The sequence below is a fragment of the Lathamus discolor genome, chromosome Z, assembly GCF_037157495.1.
Source record: "Lathamus discolor isolate bLatDis1 chromosome Z, bLatDis1.hap1, whole genome shotgun sequence".
NCBI lineage: Eukaryota > Metazoa > Chordata > Aves > Psittaciformes > Psittacidae > Lathamus > Lathamus discolor.
In genome coordinates this window covers 27,026,763-27,040,421 of record NC_088909.1, presented here as the reverse complement: position 1 = coordinate 27,040,421, position 13,659 = coordinate 27,026,763, and the positions used below count along the sequence as shown (strand labels likewise).

The 13,659-nt window shown below is 54.0% G+C and overlaps 3 long non-coding RNA genes across 3 annotated transcripts; 2 read left to right on the top strand and 1 right to left on the bottom strand.

Moving 5' to 3' along the window:
- The first annotated feature begins 794 nt into the window (after positions 1-794).
- On the top strand, positions 795-2,447 carry LOC136004665 (uncharacterized). Its single transcript, XR_010608566.1, has 5 exons — positions 795-879; positions 1,971-2,006; positions 2,110-2,145; positions 2,271-2,306; positions 2,411-2,447. It is a non-coding gene; the product is annotated as an uncharacterized LOC136004665 (long non-coding RNA).
- Positions 2,448-3,181: 734 nt separating this feature from the next.
- On the top strand, positions 3,182-4,457 carry LOC136005678 (uncharacterized). Its single transcript, XR_010608831.1, has 4 exons — positions 3,182-3,219; positions 3,400-3,435; positions 3,845-3,908; positions 4,373-4,457. It is a non-coding gene; the product is annotated as an uncharacterized LOC136005678 (long non-coding RNA).
- Positions 4,458-7,482: 3,025 nt separating this feature from the next.
- Positions 7,483-10,698, bottom strand: LOC136005776 (uncharacterized). Its single transcript, XR_010608879.1, has 3 exons — positions 10,582-10,698; positions 7,779-7,914; positions 7,483-7,662 (listed from the first exon to the last, which is right to left on the bottom strand). It is a non-coding gene; the product is annotated as an uncharacterized LOC136005776 (long non-coding RNA).
- Between the last annotated feature and the right edge of the window lie 2,961 nt (positions 10,699-13,659).

The window sequence follows — 13,659 nt, the reverse complement described above, 5'->3', positions numbered from 1 at the left end:
CTGCCAGCCTCCTCCCCATCCTGCATTAGGCAATCTCATGAAGCACCAAGCTTGTGGAATGTGTTGGAAGCACCACCCTGGCTGAACAGGTTCCTTGCCCACTGGTCCTGGGCAAATACAGCTTATCAGACACACACACACACAGAGGAGGGATGACAAGGAGAACAAACATCCCTCCTGTTGCCATGGGAGCACTGCAGTCCCTGCAGTTAGCTCCAAGTGGCTGCCCAAGGATGAGGGCACTGAAGGGACACTCCCTGGGGACAGGGGCATTGGGAGACTGTGTCCAAGTCACAGCCAGGGATGGGGTTGTAGCCAGAGCCTTTTTTGGGACAGAATCACTAAGACCCATCATTTGGGAGCAGCTCTGCAGAGTGGGACTCAGGTTACCTGGGTAGGCAGGATGGCCACAGGCAGGCAGCACTGGGAGATGGCAGTTTTGGGAGGTGAGGGGCTCTGGGAGATGGGGGGATGTCGCTTTGTGTTGGAGCAGCAGGCGGTCACCATAGGATGTCAGGCTGTCAGGCCTCCTCTGTCTGTCCTCTTCACCACCCCCAGATGCCTGGGTCCTTCCATGTCCAGCTGCCCTGTGCAGGAAGCTGGACTGATGCCAGGGAAGGTGGCTGGAGCCATGCTGAAGTCAGGGGTGACTCTGTGCCGAGGCCGGGCTTATTGCCAGGGCTGGTGTCTTTGCCAAGTCTGGCTTTGCCATGGGGCCTCTTGGGGAGGGCAAGGAGGAGTCCTGGGAGGGATAAATCTGCCCCTCACCTTCTCTAGCTTCACCCAGGACTCACCACACCGCAGAGAAACATGAAGGCTGCAGTGCTCAGCATAGCCCTGCTCTTCACTACCCTGCTGTGCACCCCAGCAGATGCTAAGGTGAGTCCATAAGGCCCCGTGGCAGGGTCCAAGGCTGGGAACAGATCATGGCTGCAAAACATCAGCTCTCCTGCAGAATGAAATCATAGTGGTGAGCATGAAACCCCTTGAGCTGGCTTCTCCCTTTCCCAAGCAAGGGGCTCCTCCAGCCGCAGGCAGTGCAGTTCTGCCTTGCACAGTTCTGTCTATTCCCACTCTTCCCTTCAGGATAGGTACTGACGCTCAGACCCCAGCTTCTTCACTGAATGGTTGGGCCTATCTCCTCCCAAGAAGAGTCCCCACTGGTTTATCCGTGCCTCCTCATCCCATCCTTTCGGCCCCTTCAGACATCTCCTCTCCAGGATCTCCTCTGTGTCCTATCCAGCATCCTCAAATGCCCTCCCTTTGACCAATCCCAACAACTTTGTTCCTGTCTCCCCTCCTCAGTACTTTGCCTTTCAACCTGTCTACTGTGGTAGTGTACCCAGATCCCCTTCCTTGAACCCCAAATCCCAAACACTCTCCCAGTCCCCTCAGTTTGGTCCTCTGCAGTCCTCTTCCTTTTCCCCCTACAAACCACTGTGCCTGAAGTCCCCGTGTCCCCTCTGCTTGAATTCCTATACCCCTTGCTTACATCCCACACTGTCCTTTCCCTTCAGTGCTGCCAGCCCACTCCCTTGGTGCTCTGTCTTTTCAGTCACCTGCATCCCCTTTGGAGGCCTCAAATTCCCCAGGCTATCCTTATCTCCTTCCTCACCCTGGGTCATTGCATGAACAAGGTATCCCAGGTGAAAGTTTGAGGAATGGGGCTGCGGGAGCAGACAGGAGATTCTTGCTCAGACTGGGGGGGAAGCCGTGGGCCTGGGGATTCTGAAGACATCTGTGCCCCACACACAGCTCCACCAAAGTTCAGTCCAGACAACCTCTTTGCTGTCCTTCCCAAGGCAGTTTTAGAAAGAAGTGGAGAGTTTTGCCTGGAGGCAAGTACTGGGGTAGTCCCCAGTCTGGAGAACTACCAGCTCTGGGGAACTGGAGGACAATTTGTTTCTCCCATCCCTTGCTGGTACTGGGGACTTCGTAGTGACCAGTGAGGTCTCATGGTCTCTCTGCAGGTGGGAGACAAAGTCAAGCGGGGGAGGAGGCCTGAGGTAGGTATCATGTGTTCTACTGTCCCCAGACAGCCCCCTCTCATGGCCACAACCACATTCCAACAAGTGCAGTCCATACAACCTCTTTGCTCTCCTTCCTTAGGCACTCTTGGTAGGAACTGGAAGTTTCGGCCATGAGGCAAGTACTGGGATGGGCTTGGAGGGCATTCAGTGTGGGGAATTGGAGGGCAGTTTGTTCCTCCCATCCCTTGCTGGTACTGGGGACATCCCAGTGACCAGTGAGGTCTCATGATCTCTCTACAGGAGGGACCCCAGATCAAGTGGGGGAAGAGGCCTGAGGTAGGTATCATGTGTTCTACTGTCCCCAGACAGCCCCCTCTCATGGCCACAACCACAGCCCCACCAAGTCCAATCCATACAACCTCTTTGCTCTCCTTCTCCAGGCACCCTTTGAAGGAAGTGGAGGTTTTAGCCAGGAGGCAAGTACTGGGATGGGCTTGGAGGGCATTCAGTGTGGTGAACTGGAGGGCAGTTTGTTCATCCCATCCCTTGCTGGTACTGGGGACATCCCAGTGACCATTGAGGTCTCATTTTCTCTCTATAGGAGGGACACCAAATAAAGCATGGGAAGAGGCCTGAGGTAGGTATCATGAGTTTTACTGTCCCCAGACACTCCCCTCTCATGATCACAACCACAGCCCCACCAAGGTCCAGTCTGGGACATCCAGTCTGGGGAACGGGAGGGCAGTTTGTTCCTCCTGTCCCTTGCCGGTATCAGTGGCATTTCATGTTCTCTCTACAGGGGGGACACAAAATCAAGCCGGGGAAGAGGCCTGAGGTAGGTATCATCAGTTCTGCTGTCCCCAGATGCTCCCCTCTCATGGCCACAACCACAGCCCTACCAAGGTCCAGTCTGGGACATCCAGTCTGAGGACCTGGAGGGCAGTTTGTTCCTCCCATCCCTTGCTGGTACTGGGGACATCCCAGTGACCATTGAGGTCTCATTTTCTCTCTATAGCAGGGACACCAAATAAAGCATGGGAAGAGGCCTGAGGTAGGTATCATGAGTTTTACTGTCCCCAGACACTCCCCTCTCATGATCACAACCACAGCCCCACCAAGGTCCAGTCTGGGACATCCAGTCTGGGGAACGGGAGGGCAGTTTGTTCCTCCTGTCCCTTGCCGGTATCAGTGGCGTTTCATGTTCTCTCTACAGTGGGGAGACAAAATCAAGCCGGGGAAGAGGCCTGAGGTAGGTATCATCAGTTCTGCTGTCCCCAGATGCTCCCCTCTCATGGCCACAACCACAGCCCTACCAAGGTCCAGTCTGGGACATCCAGTCTGAGGACCTGGAGGGCAGTTTGTTCCTCCCATCCCTTGCTGGTACTGGGGACATCCCAGTGACCATTGAGGTCTCATTTTCTCTCTATAGCAGGGACACCAAATAAAGCATGGGAAGAGGCTTGAGGTAGGTATCATGAGTTCTGTCCCTACATGCTCCTCTCTCATGGCCACAACACTTCAGGACATCCTAGTGTGCCCCAGTATACCTCAATGCAACCCACTGCAAACCCAGGGAGCAGCCCCCTGCCCATAGTGTTTTCCCAGGGAAGCTCCTTTTCCCAGGGGAAACCTTGCATTCCCATCCATCCTATTACAATCCAGAGTGCCCCAGGATGCCCCAGGATACAGTCACATACCCAGGTGGGCCCCTTTCCTAGGATCCCCACTGCTTTTTGTGTACTACTATGCACATGCATGTACCCCATTTCTCCCTGAAAACACCTTCCCTGTGGACCTGTTGCCCATTACTTTCCCTTGCCACCCAGTGCACCCCAGTGCACCCAAGCGTGTCTTTACCTTCCCTTTCTCCCCAGCTTCCTCCTCGGGTGCTGAAGCTTGTCTAACTGAAACACCAGGCTGCAGCTCTTCATTGTCTAGGTGAGCAGCATCATTGCATTTCAAGCCCTACAAGGGATTCTGGGATGCATGGAATCCCTGAACCTTCTGGATGGGCAGAGCTTGAGTATAGGGGAGTGAAACGGAGGGACTGTCCATGATCCATGACCCAGGGCAAGCTGGACAGAGCCACCCTGTGCCTTTCCTTGCAGTCAGTGGGGATCTACAGATCCAGAGGGTGGTCACTGTGCAGGCCAGGCAGGGGCTGTGGTGCCATACAGATCCCCAGGACCACTGTGAGGGTTGGGAAGGGCTTTGGGAGGGCTCAAGGCATCCTGGGGTAAGGGGCTCTTGAGTGCCATATGGATCTCAGGAGACCCAAGGGCTTTCTTGGGTATACTGCGGCCTCTGAATCCCTTCTCCTTCCCCGGGTCTCTGCGGAGAGAGACAGAGGGGACAAGGACCATCTCATGTCCCAGTGGACACTGACGGGGGTCTCATTTTAGGCTCTTTCAGGACTGGAACTGGTGGTGACACCCTTGTTGTGTTCCCCTCCAACAGCATGAGATGATTACCCCTGGAGGACCCCACCTGATCCCCATTTCCCTCTCATGATCAATAAACACCTTCAGCAAAGCTGTGCTCTGTGTGTCTGTGCCTGTGCCTATGCCTGTGACCCTTTCCTCTGCCGGTGCCCAGATGCCTGGATCCTCTCTGGCTGAACTACCATGATGAACAGAGTGGTAGAGGGAGTATGGGCACCTAGTGTGTCTGTAAAGGAGATCCCCTTCCTACACACCATGTGCCTCAGACAAGGGCATATGAGGGCAAACTGGAGTGCTCCTCTGTCATGGTTTAAACCCAGCAGACAACTCAGCACCAGGCAGCCACTTGCTTACTCCTGGGCAGGATGGGCAGGAGAAATGGAAGAATGGAAACCTGCAGGTGGAGATAAGAACAGTTTAGTAATTGAAATAAAGTAAAATAAAATTATAATAGAAATAATACCAATTGTAACAATATTGATAATAAAAAGAGGGAACAACAAAAAAAGAAGAAATTAGTATCTAGAAAACACAAATGATGCACAGTACAATTGCTCACCACTCGCTGACTGATACCAGCCCAACCCAAGCAGCGATTGGTCCCTTCCAAGTAACTCCCCCCAGTTTCTACCTCAAGCATGACATGCTGTGATATGGAATACCGCTTTGGCTAGTTTGGGCCAGGTGTCCTGTCTCTGCTCCCTCCTGGCTTCCTGTGCCCCTCCTCACTGGCAGAGCATGGGAGACTGAAAAGTCCTTGATCAGGGTAAGTGCTGCTGAGCAGCAACTAAAACATGGGCGTGTTGCCAACATTGTTCCCAGACTAAAGCCCAAACACAGCACTGTGCCAGCTGCTAGGAAGAGAATTAACTCTGTTCCAGCCAAAACCAGGACAGTATCCACCCCTTATTCCATATCATTCATGTCATGCCAGGTCTCAACACTTCCCATCACCTTTCCTGCCTTTTGATAGATATATATCTATTTATACACACACACAGATAGCATTCCCTTATATGATTTCCCATCCCTAGAAAAGTTCATTGACTTCATTCAGTCTGTGACTTGGGGTTCCATCTGTCATAACCGCCCCTCAGGGCAGAAAAGATGGATGGTATGTGGTGCAGAATTATTGCATGCTGAGGTCAGTTCTGATTCCATCACCACTGCAGGGCGCAAAGGGGTTGAACACGACCCTTTGCAGCACACTGTAGGCCTGGAGCTCAGGTGCCTCCTCCCTGTCCAGTTTGCTCTGGGCAGCAAACTGGCTTACTCTTTTGTGCTCAGCAGTAGATTTCCTCCTGGGAAGGGATGAATTTGAAGACTGCCTGGGTAGCTGCCTGTCTCTCCAGGCTCATGGCAGGGAGTGAGGGGTAAGGCACGCTCTGAAGTGTCAGGGACCTCATCCAGGCAAGTTGTCGGACCACCCTGTGTGTCTCTCCTGAATGTGTAGGGGGGTACATGGGAGGGGGGATGACACAATCCTTAGCACTGAGGGCACCAGGGACCACTCACCCTCTCAGACAGCAGCAAGGGGTGGTCCTGGCGACCCAACCTCACACATGCCCAGGTGGTATGGAACTCAGCAGCCCTGTCCCCTGCCTGAAATGGCTGTGGAGGCAGACAGTAAAACTAGTGGAGTATGTTGCCTTCCCCTTCCCTCCAGGGGACAGAGTCTAGCCCTGCAGGGCGCTGGTGGCACCAGTTAAGGAAGGGAGGAAAGATCAGGCTCAGCAAGGCTGGGAAGTGTCCATCCTCCTCGCCTTGTGTTTGGAGAAGGTAGCCAAGACAGACCCTTGCCCTGTGGTGGCATGTGTCAGTGATCAGGGACCTCAGCAGTCCCTCCAGGGAGCCAGACTGCTTGTAGGGGCATCCTCTCTGCAGGGGAGAGCAGCCAGCAAAGAGTCGCAGGCAGCCCCAGCACCCACTCACCTGAGCAGTGACTGGGCACAGGGGTAGGCAGAAGGGCTGCCTCATAATCCCAGGAATCCTGAAACCCAGCACCCAGCCAAGCAGGTCTCCCTTCTGGAACTTGTCTGCTCCCACAGTGAGCTGAATGAAGAGAGGAGTCCCTCCAGGAAATCCCAGGGGCGCCCATGGGAGTCCCTGCGTTCAGCGGATCCTGCAGCCAAGCAGGGAGTGTCCCGTCTGGGTCGCCAAATCTGATTCCGAGAAAAGCACCATAAGGAAACTCAATAGTAAATATGACTGTTAAGTAGGTACTTGTTTATTCAGCACTGGGCGTGTGGGGGATCGCTCCTCCCAACATGCATGCTCACTGTCCAGCTTGTCAAAAATTTATGTTAGCAGATATATATATTCAGAAGATTTCTGAGAAGAGGAGGGGTCCTTGGAACTCTGCCACTCCTCCTTGAGCATGCGTACTATCCTCTGGTGATGGTCGAAGGTGATTGTGAGGATGAAGGCTCAAAGTCTTCCTCTAGGTTGAACATTTTATCTTTCCTCTTGGAGTATGCACATTACTTTTCATCCTAGTTTCCCAAACCACCAAAGCAGCCCTAACTGGTATACATCTTTAGCACACAAGCAGTCCCTACTGGCTTAGGCCTAGACAAGCAGTAACAGAATTGCTTAATTAACTAACTGACCCTACAATTTTATGCTAACTTCTTTTTTTTAAAGCTTCTTTGTCTTAGTGAATTCCTGTTACCAGCACATGGTGGTCCCTAGTCACCACGAGCACAAATCATTCCTTCAAAGTGGACACAAAACGGTAGGCCTTTGTCCTGCTCCTGTTCTATGCCTGAGGAGACCCAGCCCTTCAGGACCTGGGGAGGGGGGCTGGGTGCATCTCTCTGGCAAGTGTCATGTTTCTCTCCCTGAGATTCCCGTCTCTCTCCTGCCTTCTCTGGCCCCTTCCCCAGGCAGCCTTGCCACACCAAGCAATTGGCACTGCAGCCTCCACCACCTGGCTCTCTGCAGCTGCCTCTGCCCTGAGACACATGCTGCTTCCCTGCTGGTCTCTCCCTGCCTGAGGCTGCACTCCTGTCCCCCATCTCAGTTCCTGTCCCCAGCCAGACACACGGTTTCAATGAGGAGCCAAAGTCCCAGTTCCCTGTAGGGAAGGTATCCACCTCCTGTTACCTATTAAGGCCTTGATTCTGTGTCCCTGTGACCCTTTCCCTGTTGCCCCATGGCTACTCACATGAACCATATCATCAAAGCAGGCACAGCTCCTCTCTGCCTCCAGAAGGGTTCCTATGAGTTGCCTCAGATCGTCCATTCCTCTCCTGTGCAGCAGCCAAGAGCAGGAAAGGAGAGCTGAGGTTCTGCAGCATGGGGGCTGCCAGGGCACACTGAATTGGGGTTCTGACCCCAAGGTGGGGTGGGGCTGGCTAGTGGGTACCTGTGTGTTTGCAGCTGCCCTTGTGGTCTGCCTTCCCTTCTTCATCAGCTCTTTGGAAGGGTAGGACCCGACAGTTTGGCAGCACACTTCCAGCAGGTAGCAATTTTCCTCCCTTCTCAGAGGTGGCCTCAGCTTGCTGGCCAGAGGGAAAAGGAACAGAAAACAGAAAGGGGATTTACTAGCCCTCTCCAAAGTGGCTTAAACCGCAACTGGATTCCTCCTAATGGAGGACTCCAAATCCAACGAGCGCAGCCCATGCCAATGGGCGCTGCCTTGAGCTTCGTAACTTCTGTCTCGTCCCAGGCAGCCGGCACCCTGCCCTCTCCTCTTCCCCCCAGCTTAAGGGATCCCTCTTCCTTTGGGAGATAGCTGACATGGGAAACACCTTCCCACTTCACAGTCCCAGCAGCTCCCAGCCCCATGCTCAAGGCCCTGCCTGCTAGGATGGGGCACACTGGGAGTCCCCAGAGCCTGGGAAACAGACCTCACCTCAATTCCTCTGGGACCTGAAACACTCCATACAGCAGGGAGTGCAGGGGCTCCCTCTTTATCCAGTCCTGCAAGCCCCAGAGAGACAAGTGCAGCATTGGCAGTGGACAGTCACACAGGACAGCCCTTCCACCTCCCCTGGAGACAGTCTTTCCTTCCAGACTTGGACAGACACTGCTTTGTCACCCCCACAGGTTCCCAAAGGCACTGTGAGAGGAACCCTGGTCCTCAGCCACAGTCGCCCAGCACCAGTACCCAGGGGCCATACCAGCTGGGAACCTCCCACGAAGCTGCGACCATTGTTCCTCCAGGGAAACCAGTCTGATGGCACAGCCCAGAACTCCCGTGTGACTTCCCTGGGTACAGACACTCACTAGCAGGGTCCACATTGCCTCCTGCTTTAAGGAGAGCTCAAAGCTGCTGCAGTTGCCCACAGCCTGGATGGCACAGCTGACCTCACTGATGCTCTGCAACAGAGCAAGCTTGAGCTGCAAGCCCTGAGGCCAAAGACAGCAAAGCACTTCTTGAACTCTTGGAAGGGCTGAGAGTTAGAAGAGTAGCATGGGCAGGGGGAACCCATGTCGGGGATGGAGCTGGACCCTGAGGACAAACCCTTCCTTGGGAGATCTTTAAATAGAGACCATCTATCTCGGTACACCTCAGCCCCAGTGGGCTGGAGTTGGGGCACCCAGGCATTGCTGCCCAACACTTTCTATAGCTGTGTTCCTACCCTTTCTGTAGCTCTGGAGAGCTGCAGGATGCTGCCCATGATGTCTTCATCCACATGGGTGAGGAGCTGCTCCTTGGGGGCATACAGTGCATCCCACAGTAGGTGTGCAGGAGACCAGTGCAAATGGCCTGGGCTCTCTCCATCTTCTGCTGCTGTTGACAGAGATGCCTAAGACATCAGTCCTGGGATTCCTGCAGGCTCCTGCCGCAGGCCCTGTCCAGTTCTTTGTTTTCCTGGGCACCTGCCAGCAGCTCCACAAGGCACTCATTAAGCTGAATGTGAGCTGTGTGGGTCTGGAAGCTGTTCCCATCCCACAGCTTGGGTTCTTGCATGGTGATGGGCAGTGTGAGAAATGGTCACTAGGTTCAGGCAGGCCTCGGTTAGTGAAACAGCTATTTATTTAATGTTTTTGCAAAAATGGGTGTCCTAGCAAGCAGGCACATACAGCAAAAACAGAACTATGATTTATATTTCCCATCCCATCTGCAGGTTCCCTCCCTTGTTTCCCCATTGGTTACTCCAAGGTTTACAGCCTATCCGATACGTATAATCAACATGTTAGCTGCCCCACCTCTGTTTATATCTCTCCTGACTCAATTTCATGCATCCCTTCCTCTTATTTATTTATCTCCTTTTATGGTTTGATTTCATAACTCTCTGGTAGACATGGGGTACCCCAACTTACTGTTTAACTACAGAAGCAGTTTGCACTGGCTTAGTTTCATAGGTTGTACAAAGATAGCATTCTTTTTAACCACAGAGTGTCTCTGTTGCTCAAAGATGACTTTGTCTTTACCTACAGAATGTGTCTGTGTAAGTCATGGTATTTCACACTCTTTGTTTTGTTCAGTTAGTAGTAGCTCAGCCCCAGCCCCAACATTGCAAAGTTTTAATATTGCAAAGCCCCATCCCCAATACGTGAAAACAACACTTCTCTAGCAGGCAGGAGGTGCAGACAGCATGGCAAGCACTGTTGGTCCTTCCTGGGCCAGGCTGAGCTACTTGCTCTGCAAGGCCCTGCCAAGCCCAGAAAGGCTTCCTGATGGCACCTAGGTGTGGAGCAGAGCAAGCAAGACCTCATCAGGCTTCTCCTCCCAGCCCTCAGCTTCAAGGAAAGGGCAGAGCATCACAACTGTGCCCCGTACCTTGTTGCCAGCTCCAGCTGAAGTTAAGTCAGAGGCAGTGTAGCAAGCAACCGCTGCAGCTGCCCCAGGTGGGTGGCTCTGATACACCAAGCATCAAAGCCATCCTTTCCAAAGGCCAAAAAGGAAAGCCAAATGGCAAAGCCCTGGATCCTTTACCAAGCCTGTGGAAGTCTGATCAAAACAGTCTCTGGTGAAAGGGGCAGAGAACAAAGCCACTGTGTCCAAGACCAGATGGACATGGCTCTCGGCAGCTTTCAACAGAAATTATTACCTTCAACCCCATAGAAATGGGGAGTCAATTCCAGCCCACTCAGCCATGGCTAGTGACAATGGCCAGTTAAGGGGGAAAAAGCAGAAACAGGAAAACTGAGCTCCATATCAGCCCTCCCTCTCCCTTAGGAACAGCCAGGGAATGCTCAGGCCATGAACATCACCTCACCTGGGCCTAACACAACTCCACAGGGTTTGTCTCCTGCAGGAACTTCAGCACCTGCCCTTGGACGTGTCTGAGGTTCCAACAACCTGCCAGCACCATTCCAAGAACCTTGCATAGGAAAAGCTGAAAGAGAAGAGGCTGAGCCCAAGATATGGTCACTGCCCAACCTGTTAGGATAGGGCTGGCCCCAGATGGACCCGACCACCTCAGGAGCAGGTGAGTCCAGCTGCAAAGCCAGGCTGTAGCCAGGTGCTTGGGCAGCCCCAGGGAGAAACGTGTCTGCTGGGGGCAGAGGAAGGGGGAGCAGTGGAAACCACCCGCCTGGGCAGAGCACCAACCCAAATGGGACAGGGGACACACCTTCTCCCAGGAGCCAAGGGCAGAGCTGCTCAGCTGCTGGCTTAGTACCTGGCTTAGGCCCACAGTCCAGGCCTTGTCCTTAATGGGCTCCACTGACACTTGCAGGAACTGGAGAGAGCAGGAGAGGAAGTGAATCTGTGTTCCCCTGTCTTTGGCCAGGGTCCTTTCCACATTCGCTTGTCCTGGGATGCTGCCAAGGAAAAGCTGCTAGGAATGGCAGTCTCTTGCCCTACCCCACCCAACCATCTCTCCACCAGCTTCCCTCTTCTCCTAATATCTCAGGTGAGACACCCCACCCCCTCCAGGCTGCCAGACAAGGAGGAGGAGGAGGCAGTGCTAAGGTGCATGGTGCAGCATTAGAGGGCGTTAGCCATCAGCTGTGACATGTGCAGGCAGCAGCTTCTCTGAGCAGGCAGGAATCTGTGTGGGAAGAGGTGCAGGGTGTTCATGAGGTCCCCCCACCTCCTGATGCCCACACAGGCAGCCCTGAGCTTCTTCCCACAACTCTGTCTGCTCCCTCGTCTCCCCTTTATTTGTGACACCCCCAAGGATGCTGTAAATTGAGCACACCGTGCTCCCACTCTGCAGAACCCAAGGAGCTCTCATTTTTCCTAGAAAGCAGGAGGGAGCAAAAGCTCTCACTGCTATTTAAGTCCCAGGCCATCAGGTTAGAAAGGGCCAAGAAGCGCATATGTTCCAGGTACTGCAGCAGGAGAGGTATTGCTTGTTTCCCACACTGCCCCCAAGCCTCTGTGGATCCTGCCATGGAGGGCCTGAAGCAGCTGCAAGGCAGTGCCTGCATGTTCACTGCTCACATGAGGAGGCACTGCCACCACCTAGGCAAGGGCAGGGCAGGATTGCTCCTGCTGCCATAGCCACAGCTTCTCCCAGTAGGGGGAGAGGGAGCTCAGTACCACCTGGCCAGCAGCAGGCAGCCAATAGCTTCACCCAAAAGGATGAGGATGCCAACCTCGAGGAGGGAGTGGAACCCCTAATGGGCCCAGGCAGGCTCAGACTTGCTGCCTCCTCCTCGGGGGCTGCCGGCACTAGCCTCAACAGCATTTCTGCCCTGGGCTCTCCCACCACCCCTGCCCAGAGAAGCTCTTTCCCTAGGGCCCCTCACTAGCAGTCAAGCAACAGGGCCTGGGGAGCCTACAGCTGGGCTGTGGGGAGGAAAACAAGTTGGATGAGCCAATGAGCCCCTGCCATACCCTGCCCCTCATACCCTTGATGCCCCTGCAAAGGGCTGATGTTGAGAGCAGCTGCGCTGCCACAGCATTGGCCTCAGGGCTCCTAAGGCAGCTGCAGCATGGCCAGGAACAAGGTCTGGCTCACCAGGAGAGATGCTAGCATGACAGCCAGACCACTGTGTCAGGCAAATGGCAATACAGGGCAGAGCCCCTTGTGCCCAGCAGCAGAGCATGTATCTGCCCTTTCCTTTTCCCAGCTCCTGCTCAGGGGTGGTGGGATGCAGGGAGACCTGGACTGGCCCAACCCTTGGCCAAGCCCAGCAGCATTCATTTGGGCTCCCACTTGCTCCTGAGAGTCTACTGCAATAGGCTCTTCTTCCCTGTGCCCTGTTCTCTCCTGTCTCTCAACCAAAGCTCGGAGACAGTGGGAGAATGGGATCAGCATGCCACTGTACTGGGCTGGCACCACATACTGCAGCAGCCTCAGCCACAGGAGCTGAAGAGAAGAACCAGGCCATTCACCACATTGCATTTCCAATCAGCTTGGAAACAAAAAAGAAGACTGAATTTTCCTGAGGCTTGTGTGCTTCAGTGCGCATAAGGGGGAGATTCAGGGCATGGGGAAACATGAGAAGAAATATCCTGAAGGAACAAAGTGGCCACAGCAGCAGGGCAGAGGGCAACTTACTTTGGTTATTCCTCTCAGAGACATCCAGAGAGCTCAGGATGTCCATGCACAGGGCTTGAATTGCTTCATCCTCCTGTGTTTCCCTGGCAAAAAGGCCTGCTGCCACCTGCAAGACAAGAGTTGGAAAAATCCCTGTTGCTTTCAGCTCCTAACTGATGAGGCTGAGGCATGACGCACCAGTGCTCCTGTGCCTGCTTCCCAGGAGCACTGTCCTCCTGAAGGAGGACAAGGACAGTCAGAACCAGCTCGAGGACCAGGTCCTGGACCCTTGAGAAGCCTGGGAGCAGAGAGTGCCACTGTTTGTCTACATGCTCTCCTGAGGCCCAAATGCTGCTATTGTGCAACCAAAACAGCGGTGAGGAACATGCCCTTCACAAGGGCTGTGCTTGGTGCTAGCTCTGGAGGCAGGATGCCCAGCCCGACGCATGTGGATGAGCACCCAGAAGCCCTTTTCTTTGTCCTGCTCCCAAAGTAGAGCCTCCCCAAGCCTCAGAACAAAGCAGTAAACACAGACTTCCCAACTAAAGGGAAGCTCTGGCCAGAGGGAAGAGCCTTGGCAAGTCAGCTGAGGCTTAGCCATGCCCAGCTTTCATCTTGTGGGTGCCCAGCTGGAAATGCTCACTGAAGGGACTGACAAATGGCCTGTTCCATTGCCCAAAGCGATGTGGGACACCAGCCAGTTATCTAATGGGCATGGTAGATGAGGGCCAGAGCACAAGAACACTACAGAAAGCTCCTCTTGCCAGGCCCATCTTTATGCACTGGCTGTGTTTTGCTGACTTGTCCATCAGCATTTAAGGATGGTGGATCCTGTCCCTACAAGCCCCTCCCTTTACAGGGTGG